The sequence below is a fragment of the Notamacropus eugenii genome, chromosome 3, assembly GCF_028372415.1.
Source record: "Notamacropus eugenii isolate mMacEug1 chromosome 3, mMacEug1.pri_v2, whole genome shotgun sequence".
NCBI lineage: Eukaryota > Metazoa > Chordata > Mammalia > Diprotodontia > Macropodidae > Notamacropus > Notamacropus eugenii.
The window spans coordinates 144,563,429-144,577,830 of record NC_092874.1 but is presented as its reverse complement, the minus strand read 5'-3'; positions in this window follow the sequence as shown (position 1 = coordinate 144,577,830).

Sequence of the window (14,402 nt, the reverse complement as noted above, 5' to 3'; positions counted from 1 at the left end):
CTGAAATGTTCTGCTGAACTTTGCTGGGTAGTTGATCCTTGGTTGAAGTCCCAACTCCTTTGCCTTACGGAATATTGGGTTCCAATTCTTTCGATCTTTTAATGTAGAAGCTGCAAGGTCCTGTGTGGTCCTGACTGTGTGTCCTTGATATTTGAATTGTTTCTTTCTGGCTGCTTGTAGTATTTTCTCCTTCACTTGATAGCTCTGGAATTTGGCAACTATATTTCTTGGGGTTTTGAGTTTGGGATCCCTTTCGGGAAGGGAACAGTGGATTCTTTCGATGACTATTTTGCCCTCTGAGTCTAGTACTTCTGGACAGTTTTCCTTGATGATTTCCTGGAAGGTATTGTCCAGACTCTTTTCTTCATCATGGGTTTCTGGCAGGCCAATAATTCTTAGATTTTCTCTCCTGGATCTATTTTCCAGGTCAGTTGTTTTTCCAATTAAATATTTTACATTTTCTTCTATCTTTTCATTCTTTAGATTTTGTTTGACTGATTCTTGTTGCCTCACTGAGTCATTAGTTTCTACTTGCCCAATTCTAATCTTCATCATAGTGTTTTCTTCAGTTAGCTTTTCCATCTCCTTTTCCATCTGACCAATTTTTCCCTTTAAGGAGCTATTTTCTCCATTTAATTTTTGTACTTCTTTTTCCATTCGACCAATTTTCCCAGTTAGGTTTTGGGTTTCCTTTTCCATCTGATCAATTTTCCCAATTAGGTTTTGGGTTTCCTTTTCCATTTGATTAGCTCTTCCTTTTAGGGAATTATTCTCTCCAGTTAATTTTTGAACTTCCTTTTCCATTTCTTCAATTTTCTTTTTCAGGGTTATGTTCTCATCAGTGAATTCTTTTTTTATAGTTTTAAAATCATTGGCCAGTTTTTCTTTTATATCCTTCTTCAGACGTTCCAGGTAATCTAGTTATGCTTGCGAGAAATTCATAGTCCCATCTGAGGTTTCAGATGGAAGTACAGTCTCAGCTCTAACCTCTTTGGTGTTTGTGTTTTGGTCCTTATCCCCATGGAAAGATTCTATGGTTTTTTCACTTTTCGTCTGCTTTTTCCGATTCATGATGTTGGCTGAGTGTTGTAGCTTTTGGTTCTTTCAGTCAGAAGGTACAGATCTTTAAGTTGAGCTGATGTGTGTCTAGGCTAAAAGCAGGCTTTTGTTTTTTGTTTCCCAGATCAACCCTGGGGTTAGCTTGTTAGGTGTGTGGGAGGGGTGGTCTTGTCTCAGGATATCTCCTCAGCTGACTTGAGGCAAAGGCAAGGTCAGGAGATGGTGATCCCAGCTTCCCTATTGTCTTCCCTTTTCCCCTGGAGGGCTGGGGCACGCCTAGAAGCTAACGCATGTTCCCACCCCTCCTGGGGCTCGTCTCCCGGCTCTGAGGCTTGCCTGGGTCTCAGTGCGAATTTTCTCTGCCCTGGGTCGTCTGTCCCTCCAGCCGTCTCCTCCACCCTAGGAAGAATCCCCCTTTGCCACTTTTCCAGCCTCTGGTGTTATAAGACCACCCGCCCCCTTCTGCTGTTCCCGCTGATCCAGGATTGATCTGGGGAAGAATTTTATGGTTCCCTCACGGTCATCAGGGGGGAGGAGAGAGCACTTACTGATCACTCTGCCATCCCAGTTCCTGGAAGTTCAAGTAGTGACCCACCGAAGTCCGTCTTCAGGCTGAAGATTTCAAGGGCTGCTGCGCTGATGTCTGGCACTCAGCGGCTCTCACTGGCTCGGCCTGGCTTATCTCCTGCTCCGCTGGTCTCGCCCGCCACTCTCGGGCTCCTCTGGTCCCCTCCGCCCTGCTGCGCTGACCGCGCTGCGCTGTGTGCCGGGGTCTTACCCCCGCGGAACAGATCCCTCCCGTGGACCCTCCAGTCCAGCCTGGGCTCCGAATCCGTCAAAGTCCGTCACCCACTGGATTCTACACCTCCAAAGTCTGGTCAGACTCTCCCCCCAGAGAGGAGTTTTTCCAGGAGCTTAGGTGAGTTGTTGCTTTCACTCCACCATCTTGGCTCCGCCCCGTGACCTAAGAACTCTTAAAGAACGTTCTGGTCCCTGTTACTGGGGGAAGGGAGGGGAAACAAGTAATTCCCTCTCATATTTTCTATTCTTCATGGTTCTGTAATGACATTCCTTTCAAGGAGATGGTGTTTGAGAGTATCAGCTTTCAAAAACTGACTTATTGGGCAACAAATTTCTGAATGTGTTTTAAAAACATATCACAGTTACTGTTAAACCTTTCACACATTGTTCCAACAACATCATATCTACACAACAGTTTTCCAAAAGGGTTTTAGTAGCTTTTTTTTCTTCATACATCTGGAAGATAAATCTCAGTCTCAGAGTTACAATCTAAAAATTATTTTTGTTCTTTCCTCAAACATCTAGATTTTGTCATTTGATCACCAATTTAAAGGTGGTAATCTCATGCCATGAACTCTATATCTGTCTGATCTCTCATTTTCTCCTTTGCCTCCCAATAAAGCTATTTGAATTGCTCAGGTATACATTCTGAAATATATAGAAAAGAATAGAGAAAGATGGTGATGCAGGATAAACTATTTGAATGTGGAGATGTCAATAATTTGAATGAAGGCAACAATTGGACCCAAGAATGATGATGAGACATCAAATAGAGAGTGTTTAATGAGAACAAAGAGGGGCACAGCACAGAATTTTGGGAAAACAATCATAATTTTTGTATGGATGACAAGCCAGCAGAGGAAAGTAAGAAGCTGTCAAAACAGGTAGGAGAACATGGAGAGAATATGACAGAAATAGGTGGGGTAAAGTACACAGGAAGAGAAGATGACTAACAGTGTCAAATGCTGATGAGAAGATAGTCTGAGAAAAGAGCCAATGATTGCACATTATTGGTAAGAATGGAGAGACCAGTTTCAGTTGAGTGGTGAAGTCAGAAGCAAATTCTAATGGTCTGAAGAGTGATTGAGAGGTGAAGAAACAGAGGCAATTAATGAAGATGAAATTTATTAGTACCTTGCCTTTGAAAGGGAAAAGTAATGTAAAAGGAAAGTTTAAGGGAGATTGCAAGTCAAATTTAGGTTTTAGTTTTGTTTTAGGAAGAGTAAGATTCAAGCATGTTTGTTGGCAGAGAGATTAGGACTCTAGGGGATGGTTGAAATCTCAAACTCCCATGAGAAAAAGGAAAAGAGGCAATCAAAGATCTCAGAGAATAGTAAGGACAAATTATACTCCACAAAGCTGTCAGATTTAGAGAACAGACTGGTCCAGCACAATGATCAAAGACCAGCGTGGAGCAGCAGGGACAGGATGCAGAACAGGATTCAGGGTGCCACCAGTAGCAGTTCCTAGATTCCTCAAACCACAAATGCCACAGACAGCTTCAAAGGTCAGTGAGAGGGCTCAGGTAGCTGTCATTTTTAGAATGCTCCACCAAGATCCCCTGGGGGAATTGAAGGGCTTATCTAAACTCGGGACTGAGTGGCAGACCTGGGAGACCTCTACCTAAAGCCCCTAGGGGAATTGAGCTACTGATCTGATTCTCAGCCATGACCTCCACCCAGGGGTGAAGAGGAGCACTGGCTGTGGAGACAGTGGAGGCTCTGAAGAGGGAATTCAATTGCAGATTCCAGACAGAAAAGTTTTTGGTTGCCAGACCAGTGCACTGGTCAGGAGAGGAGTAAACACCTCTCTCTTGATCGTGCCACTTTAGAAGAACTGAGAATTACAGACCCCCAGAATGTACCCACCTCTGGACAAAGGTCTCAAAAGTCAAGTAACTGGATGGGAAAATGCCCAAAAAAGGGAGAAAAAAAATGATTATGGAAGGTTATTTTCTTGGTGAGCAGGTATCTTCTTCCATCCTCTCGAATGAGGAAGAACAAAGCACGACATCAGAGGAAGTCTAGGCTTCTGCATCTAAACCCTCCAAAATAAATATGCAATGGGTTCAGGCAATGGAAGAGCTCAAAAAGGATTTCAAAAATCAAGCAAGAGAGGTGGAGGAAAAATTGGGACAAGAAAGGAGAGTGATGAAAGAAAATCATGAAAAGTGACTCAACAGCTTAATAAAGAAGATCTCAAAAAATTCTGAAGAAAATAGCATTTTTACAAATAGACTAATTCAAAATGGTAAAAGAGCTTCAAAAAGTTAATGAGGAGAAGAATTATTTGAAAAGCAGAATTAGCCAAATGGAAAAGGAGGTTCAAAAGCTCACTGAAAAAAATAGTTATTTAAAAATTAGAATGGAATAGATGGAAGCTAATGATTTTGTGAGAAACCAAGAAATAACAAAACAAAACCAAAAAAAAAATGAAAAAATAGAAGACAATGTATAATATCTCATTGGAAAAACAACTGACCTGGAAAATAAATCCAAGAGAGACAATTTAAAAATTATAGGACTAGGCTCATATTCAATCCAGTTCAGGTTCTGTCTACCTGAGATTCGATTTGCCCCACTTGTGAATACAAGCATTACAAATGCTTAGGCTCCTTAAGAGTCTAATTCACCCAATATGGCAAATCTCTAATAAACTTTGCTTTTCTTTGGCTTTAAGAAGGCTTGAGTCACAGGACCTGGCGTATCAGTATTTCAGGGTCCCCAGTACCCCTAAACCTCAACATTGCTAGTTCTAGCACACCCCTCATGTAAACTCAATGAGTGCTATGAACATATATGTGTGTGTATATGTATATACCCATATATAAATTATTAATGCATCAGTTGGAATATATATATCTTCAAAAATATGTTGAGTTTATGGGACTAAATTGAATACATGCTAGATAAAGCTATTGATTAGTTTTTAAAGAAAAAAACTTGATTAATAAATAATGGTTTGAAATTATTTGAACTTGGGTTAGGTCTATACAGGGAGAAATGCTTCAGAAGTGTTATTATTATCATTATTATTATTAATGACAACAATAGAAACTTGTTTTTATATAATGCTTTAAGATTTATAAAACATTTTTGGACTATTACTACACTTTATCCTGACAAGAATACTCCTTTCTTTGAAGTTACCAAGAAGCATCTAGAACTTGGTAGTGAGAGGGTAGAGGAAACAGGAGCAACTTATCAAGCAAAACCAAACCAAACCATAAAACAAACAAACAGAAAAGATCTCAGGTACACAAATGTTAGGGGCAGCTTGGAGAGAGTGCTGATCCCAGGGTCAAGAAGATTTGAGTTCAAATCCAGACTCTGACACTTGTTAACTGTGTGACTCTGGGCAAGTCACTTCATCTAGTTTGCCTCAGTTTCCTCATCTGTAAAAAAGACTGGAGAAGGAAATGGCAAAACATTCCAGTGACTTTGCCAAGAAACTCAAAATGTGGTCGCAAAGAATCTGACCTGACCGAAATGACTCAACAAGAAAAAAGTGTGATGTTCTTTGGTTATATGACTTGAGTCCTCCTTGATCCAGGTCTCTATTAGCTTCCCATACATATTCAGAGCTCAAAAAGATTCAAACAGATAATCCTTTTACTAGAAACTTTCCACTCACTAATGTAGAAGCAGTTTCAAAGTGATTAAAAAATCAATTCAGGAAGAATAATAAAAATTATAGGACTACCTGAAAGCCATGATCAAAATAGAGGCTAGACATTATCTTTCATGAATTTATGAAAGAAAACTGCCCTGATATTCTAGAACCAGAGGGCAAAACAAATATTGAAAGACGCCACAGATCAACTGCAGAAAGAGATTCGCAAAGAGAAACTCCTAGGAATATTGGAGCCAAATTCCAGAGTTCCAAGGTCAAGGAGAAAATATTGCTAGCAGCCAGAAAGAAACAGGTTGTGTATTGTGGAAATACAATCAGGATAACATAGGATCTGGCAGCTTCTACATTAAGGGATCGAAGGACTTGGAATAGGATATTCCAGAAGTCAAAGGAACTGGGATTAAACCAAGAATCACCTACCAGCAAAACTGAGTATAATACTTCAGGGAATAAAATGGTCATTCAATGATATAGAGGACTTTCAAGCATTCATGATGCAAAGACCAGAACGGAATAGAAAACTGGACTTTCAAACACAAGAATCAAAAGAAGCATGAAAAGGTAAACAGGAAAGAGAAAACATAAAGGAGTTGCTAAAGGTGAACTGTATACATTCCTACATGGGAAGAGAATAATTTTATCTCTTGAGACTTTTTTCAGTACTTTGGTAATTGCAAGGATTATACACACACACACACACACACACACACACACACACACACACACATGCACACAGAACACAGGATGATTTGAATAAAAAGGGATGATACTTAAAAAAATAAAAGAAAATTTAGGGGTCAGAGAGGAAAATATTGGGAAGAGAAAGAGAGAAATGGAATCAAGTAAATTATCATACATCAAGGAGGCAATAAAAAACTTATTCAGTGGAGGGGAAAAGGGAGGATGTGAGAGTGAAAAAGGGAAGCTTACTCTCTTCATATTTGACTTTAGGGAATGACATATATGAAAGTATATCTTGCACCACAGAAGGGTAGGGGAGAAGGGGACAAAAAAGGTGAGGGGGATGATAGAAGGAGGGCAAATGGGAGCAGGGAGCAATTAGAAGTAAATACTTTGGGGATTGATAAGGTCAAAAGAGAGACTAGCATAAATGGGAGGCAGGATAGGATGGAGGGAAATATAGTTAGTCTTATACAACATGACTATTATGGAAGTCTTTTGCAAAACTACACTTAAACGGCCTATATTGAATTACCTGTTTTCTCGGTAGGGATGGATGGGGAGAGAGGAAAGGAGAGAAGCTGGAATTCAAAGAACGAGGAATGAATGTTTAGAATTATTTTTGCATACAACTGGGAAATAAGAAATACAGGTAATGGGTTATAGAAACCTATCTTGCCCTACAAGAAAAGAGAGAAGTGGATAAGGGAAGGAAGAGGTGTGCTTGAAGGGAGGGCATATTGAGGGAAAGGGTAATCAGAATGCAAGACATTATGGGGTGGGGTGAGAGGAGAGATGAGGAGAATATTTGGAACTCAAAATTTTGTGGAAACAAATATTGAAAACTAAAAATAAATAAACAAACAAAAAAGGTTGTCAGAGTTCTTTTTCCTCTACAAGACAATGAAATTTTCTTCAAGACTGAATTTGTCTAACTACTGATAAGCTTCCTAGTTACCTATGTAAACCTCTCCTCCCACTCACTCCAGTGAAAAATGGCTTTAGAATACCTGGTGGCCACAGTACTGTGGTCAATTGAATTCAATGGTATATCTTTACTGATTGTGCTATCCATGCTATCACTAAATACCCTTTTTGTTTCTTAAATATTAGATGGTCCTCAAGTATCTTATTTACTTGAAATCCTAACTTTGAACTATTGAAGTGCCCAGACTCAGAACACAAAATAATTAAACCATGACAATCAGAAAGACCACTTCTAGAAATAATGTTGGATTTGAAATAGAAAGTGTTGGATTCAAACTTTATCTTTTGACATTTACTCTATGTGACCTTGAACAATTCACTTAAATTCCTTCAGGCCCCAATTTTCTTATCTGTAAATTGATGTAGCTGTATCATGTGGTCTCTAAACCTTATTCTGGTTCTAAATCTATTGTCTTTAATGCAGAATTTTATAAGTCATCTTTTCTTCCCCAAATCTAAACAAAACAAAACAAAACAAAATTCATGTATATAGTTTTCCATGACACATCACAGAGTAAATTAGTTTTCTTCCCTTCATGTATCAAAAAATCCCATCCCCTCCTCTCATCTTCAGGACCGTACTATACCTTCCTCTCTCTCAACATCATTCTCTTCCTGGGTATTGACTTCTTTGTCACTGCCCTCGAACATGCTTAGCTTCCTCTTTTGAGTAAAACAAGTGAGTGGAGAGTATCTCCTTATCCTTGCCATCTTCTCAAGAAAAACACTTTGTCCATAAACTTTTTTTAATATATTCATTTTATTTATTTTAATGCTCTACAATAACTACCATAAAACTTAGATTTTCCCCTCTATCTATGCCCCCCCAATCCCCTCCCTCCCCAAGACAGCATACAATTCTATATAGGATCTACACATATGTTCCTATTGAATACATGTTCTTTAAAGTTATTCTGTGCAGAACTAAAATAAATGAGAGAAATCATATAACAAACCAAAACATAATACACACATACATACACAAAAAAAAGAAAAAAATGATCTTCTACATTCTGCGACTGAATTCCATAGTTCTTTCTCTGAAAGTGGAAGCTATTTTGCCTTAGAAGATCACTGGGAATATTTTTTTTTTAATGTTCTTGCATTGCTGTGAAGATCCAAGTCTACCAGAAAAAACTTTCTCACACTGTGGTCGTGGCTGTGCACAAAGTTCTCCTGGTTCTGCTCCTTTCACTCAGCATCAGATCATATAAGTCTTTCCAGGCCTCTCTGAAGTCTTCTTGTTCATCATTTCTTATGGCGCAATAGTATTCTATTATATTCATATACCATAATTTATTCAGCCATTCCCCAATTGATGGGCATCCCCTTGATTTCCAGTTTTTGGCCACTACAAAGAGTGCTGCTATAAATACTTTTGTACATGTGGGACCCCTTCCCATTTTTATGATCTCTTGGGGATACAGTCCTAGAAGTGATATTGCTGGGTCAAAGGGTATGCACATTTTTGTAGCCTTTTGGGTATAGGTTCAAACTGCTCTTCAGAATGGTTGGATGAGCTCAAAGCTCCACCAACAATGAGTTAGTGTTCCAACTCTCCCACATCCTCTCCAACATTTATCATTTTCCTGTTCTGTCATATTTGCCAATCTGATAAGTGTGATGTGGTGCCTCAGAGTTGTTTTGATTTGCATCTCTCTGATCAAAAGTGATTCATAGCATTTTTTCATATGATTATAGATATCTTTAATTTCTTCCTCTGAAAATTGCCTGTTCATATCCTTTGACTATTTATCAGTTGGGAAATGACTTGTATTGTTGTACATTTGACTCAGTTCTCTATATATTCTAGAAATGAAGCCTTTATCCCCAAGATTTAGCTATGAAATTTTTTTTCCCAATATACTACATCCCTCTGAATTTTGGTTGTGCAAAAGGTTTTCAGTCTAATGTAATCAAAATTATCCATCTTTCACTTCATAATGCTTTCCATCTCTTCTTTAGTCAAAAATTCTTCATTTCTCCATAAATCTGATTAATATACTATCCCTTGCTCCTCCAGTTTGTCCATGATACCAGTCTTTATAACCGGATCGTTTACCCATTTGGACTTTTTTCTTGTGTATGGTGTCAAGCACGGGTCTATGCCTAGTTTCCACCACACTGTTATCCAGTTTTCCTAGCAATTTTTGTCAAACAGTGAGTTTTTATCCCAGAAGCTGGGTTCCTTGGGTTTATCAAACAGGAGATTGCTGTATTCATTGCCTACTATGTCTTGAGTACCTAAAATATTCCACTTGTCTACCCTCCTGTTTCTTAACCTGTACCAAGTGGTTTTGATAATTGCTGCTTTATACTACAATTTGAGATCTGGTTGCACTAAGCCACCTTCCCAAACATTTCTTTTCATTAGTCCCTTTGATATTCTGGACCTTTTGTTCTTCCAGATGAATTTTGATATTATTTTATCCAGCTCTAGAAAATAATTATCTGATAGTTTAGTTGGTATGGCACTAAATAAGCAAATTAATTTAGGTAGAATTGTCATTTTTATTATATTGGTTGAGCCTACAAATGAGCAACTGATGCTTTTCCACGTACTTAGATCTGACTTTATTTGTGAAAAAGTTCCTTGTAATTGTGTTGATACAGTCCCTGGGTTCATTTTGGCAGGTAAACTCCCAAATATTTTATAGTGTCTACCCTAAAATTAAACAGGATTTCTCTTTCTATCTCTTGCTGTTGGACTTTGTAACTAATATATAGGAATGTAGAAGATTTGTGCAGGTTTATTTTGTAACCTGCAAGTTTGCAAAAGTTGTTTATTATTTCAAGTAGTTTGTTACTTGAATCTCTGGCATTTGCTAAGTATATCATCATATTATCTGCAAAGAGTGATAACTTTGTTTCTTCTTTGCCTGTTCTTATTTCTTCAATTTCTTTATCTTGTCTAATTGCTACAGCTAACATTTCTAGTACCATATAGAATAATAGTGGTGATAATGGACATCCTTGTTTCACCCCTGATCTTATTGGAAATGCATCTAGCTTATCTCCATTGCATATAATACTTGCTGATGGTTTTAGGTAGATACTACTTATTATTTTCTGATAAGTCCCCTTTATTCCTGTGTTCTCCCGTGTTTTTAATAGGAATGGGTGTTGGATTTTTGTCAAAAGCTTTTTCTGCATCTATTGAGATAATCATGTGCTTTTTGTTAGTTTTGTTGTTGACATGATCAATAATGTTAATAATTTTCTTAATATTGAACCAGCCCTGCATTTCTGGTATAAATCCTACCTGATCGTAATGTATTACTCTCATGATAAGATACTTTATTCATTTTTCTAATATCTTATTTAAAATTTTTGCACCTATATTCATCAGGGAAACTGGTCTATAATTTTCTTTCACTGTTTTGTCTCTTCCTGGTTTAGTTATCAAAACCATATAAGTATCATAAAAAGAATTTGGGAGGATTCCTTCTTCCCCAATTTTCAAAAATATTCTGCGTATTATTGGAATTAATTGTTCTTTAAATGTTTGATAGAATTCACTTGTAAATTCATCTGGCCTTGGAGATTTTTTCCTAGGGAGTTCATTGATGGCTTGTTCATTTTCATTTTCTGAGATGGAGTTGTTTAATTATTCAACTTCTGTTAATCTGGGCAATTTGTATTTTTTAAAATACTCATCCATCTCATTTAGATTGTCGAATTGGTGGGAATAAAGTTGGGCAAAGTAATTTCTAGTTATTATTTTGATTTCCTCCTCAGTGGAGGTAATTTCACCCCCTTTCATTTTTTATATTAGTAATTTGATTTTCTTCTTTCTTTTTTAAATCAAATTGACCAAAAGCTTACCAATTTTGTTAGTTTTGTCATAAAACCAACTATTGGTTTTATTTATTAATTCAGTAGTTTTCTTAATTTCAATTTTATTGTTCTCTCCTTTGGTTTTCTGTATTTTCAATTTGGTATTTACTTGGGGATTTTCAATTTGTTCTTTTTCTAGCTTGTTCAGATGCATGCCCAGGTCATTGATCTCTTCTTTCTCTATTTTATTTATGTAGGCATTCAAAGATATAACATTTCCCCTAAGAACTGCTTTTGCAGTATCCTATAAGATTTGGTAGGTTGTCTCATTATTGTCATTCTCTTGAATGAAGTTGTTGATTATTTCTATTATTTCTTCTTTAACCCTTCTTTAGGATTAGATTATTAGATTATTTAGTTTCCAATTAATTTTTGGTTTATCTTTCCACAGTCTTTTATTACATATAATTTTATTGTATTATGATCTGAGAAGGATGCATTGATTATCTCTACCTTTCTACACTTGATTGTGAGGTTTTTGTGTCCTAGTACATGGTCACTTTTTGTAAATATTCCATGTACTGCTGAGAAAAAGGTATATTCATTTCTATTCCTATTCAATTATCTCCAGGGATCTATCATTTCTACCTTATCCAGAGTTGTCTTTATCTCCTTAACCTCTTTCTTGTTTATTTTGAGGTTAGATTTATCAAGTTCAGAGAGGGGGAGGTTGAGGTCCCCCACTAGTATAGTTTTGCTATCAATTTCTTCCTTCAACTCCCCTGATTTCTCCTCTAAGAATCTGTATGCTATCCCACTTGGAGCATACATGTTTAGTACTGCTGTTGCTTCATTGTCTATGGTGCCTTTCAGCAGGATATAATTTCCCTCCTTATCTCTTTTGATTAGATCCATTTCTGCTTTTGATTTGTTTGAGGTTAGAATTGCTACTCCTGCTTGTCTTACATCAGCTGAATCACAATATATTCTGCTCCAATCTTTGACCTTTATCCTATGTGTATCCCCCTGTTTCAAATGTGTTTCCTATAAACAACATATTGGTAGCTTATAGCTTTTAATGCATTCTGCTATCCATCTCCTTTTTATGGGAGAGTTCATTCCATTCACATCCACAGTTATGATTATAATTTGCGTATTTCCCTCCATCCTCTTTCCCACCATTTATGCTTTTAGCTCTCCTATCTCCCTTCCCTTCCTCAATAGATTTCACTTTTCACCACCACCTTCTGCAGCCTTCCCTTACTTCTTGTAGCCCCCCTCCCTTTTACTCCTCTTTACCCTTACTGCTTCTTCCCTCCCTTTTAGCTTCCCCTCCCCTTTCTTCCCCCTTCCCCTCCTACTGCATATAAAGCTAGTTAAAATTATATACTTAAGCTTATTGTTCCCTCCTTGAACCAAATCAGAAGAGAGTACCTCTCAAACAATGTTCATCTCTCTCCCTTCTTTCCCTTTACTAAAATTTTGTACTCCTTCCTGTGATGTATTTTACCATTTTCTGCTTCCTCCTTTTCATACCTCCTGTTACAGTCCCTTTGCATGCATAAATCATATTTTAGCATGACATGATTTACTTTATACCCATTCCCTCTATATATCTCCCTTTTATATTTCATAATAGATGCACAATTCTCAAGATTAACAGGTATCATCTTCCTTTATAGGGAGGTAAACAGTTTGCCCAAATTGAGTATTAAGTTTTTTCCCTCCATTTACCTTTTTTATGCTTCTCTTGAGACCTGCATTTGAAGATCAAGTTGTCTATTAAGTTCTAGCATTTTTGTTAGGAACGTCTGTAACTTACTTACTTTGTTGAATGACCATCTCCTTGCCAAAATGCTTTGATGAACTTTGCTGGGTAGTTGATCCTTGGTTGTAGTCCCAAGTCCTTTGCCTTACAGATTATTGGATTCCAATTCGTTCGATCTTTTAATGTAGAAGTTGCAAGGTCCTGTGTGATCTTGACTTTATCTCCCTGATATTTGAATTGTTTCTTTCTGGATGCTTGTAGTATTTTCTCCTTCACTTGATAGCTCTGAAATTTGGCAAAGATATTTCTTGGGGTTTTGAGTTTGGGATCCCTTTCGGGAGGTGAACAGTGGATTCTTTCGATGACTATTTTTTCCCTTTGGATCTAACACTTTGGGGCAGATATCCTTGATGATTTCCTGGAAGATATTGTCCAGAGTCTTTTTTTCATTGCGGCTTTCTGGCAGGCCAATAATTCTTAAATTTTCTGTCCTGGATCTGTTTTCCAGGTCAGTTGTTTTTCCAATTAGATATTTTACATTTTCTTCTACCATCTTTTCATCCTTTAGATTTTGTTTGACTGATTCTTCCTGTCTGATAGAGTCATTAGTTTCTGCTTGCCCAATTCTAATCTTTATCAAATTGTTTTCTTCAGTTAACTTTTGCATCTCCTTTTCCATTTGTCCAATTTTTCCTTTTAAGTAGTTATTTTCTCCAGTTAATTTTTATACTTCCTTTTCCATTTGTTCAATTGTCCTTTTTAAAGAGATGTCTCATCAATAAATTCTTTTTTTATATTTTTAAAATCATTGGCCAGTTTTTCTTCTATTTCCTTCTTAAGCTGTTCCATGAGAGCTGTTTGTGCATGGAAGCAGTTCATAGTCCCTTCTGAAGTTCCAAATGGAAGTACAGTCTCAGTACTGACCTCTTTGTTGTTTGTGTTTTGGTCCTTATCCCCATAGAAAGATTTTATGGTGTTTTATTTTCAAGCTTGTTTTGCTTTTTCTTGTTCATGATGGTGATTGTGTGTTGTGGCTTCTTTTTCTTTCAATTAGAAGCTGCAGACCTTCGTGTTGAGCTGACTTGTGTGAAAAAGCTAAGAGCATTTGTCTTTTTTTATCTTTTTGTTTTGTGTTTCCCTGATCTGCCCTGGGGATAGCTTGTTAAGTGTGGGGAAGGGGTAGTTTGGTCAAAGGAGATCTCCTCACCTGAGCTGAGGTAAAGGCAAGCTCAGGAGATGGTGATCCCAGGTGCCTTATTGTCTTCCCATTTCTCCTGGAGTGCTGAGGAATGCCTACATCCTAGTGCTCGTTTCCACCCCTCCTGGGGCTCCTCCCCTGGCACTGAGGCTTGCCTGGATCCTAGTGTGAGTTTCCACTGCCATGGGTCCCTTCTCCTTCCAGTTTGCCTCCACCACAGTAGGAAGAATCACCCTTAGCTATTTTCCTAGCCTCAGGTATTACGAGACTATTTGCCCCCTCTGCTGTTCCCGCTGATCCAGGATTTTTCTGGGGAAATATTTTATGGTTCTTTCAAGGTCATCAAGAGGGGAGGAAAGAGCCTTTACTGATCACTCTGCCATCCTAGCTCCTGAAAGTTCAGGTAGGGGACTTACATATATTTATTCTGTGGGCTGAAAGTCTCAGGAGGTGCTGCAGCTGATATCTGGTGCTCAGTGGCTGTCACTCCCTTGGCTC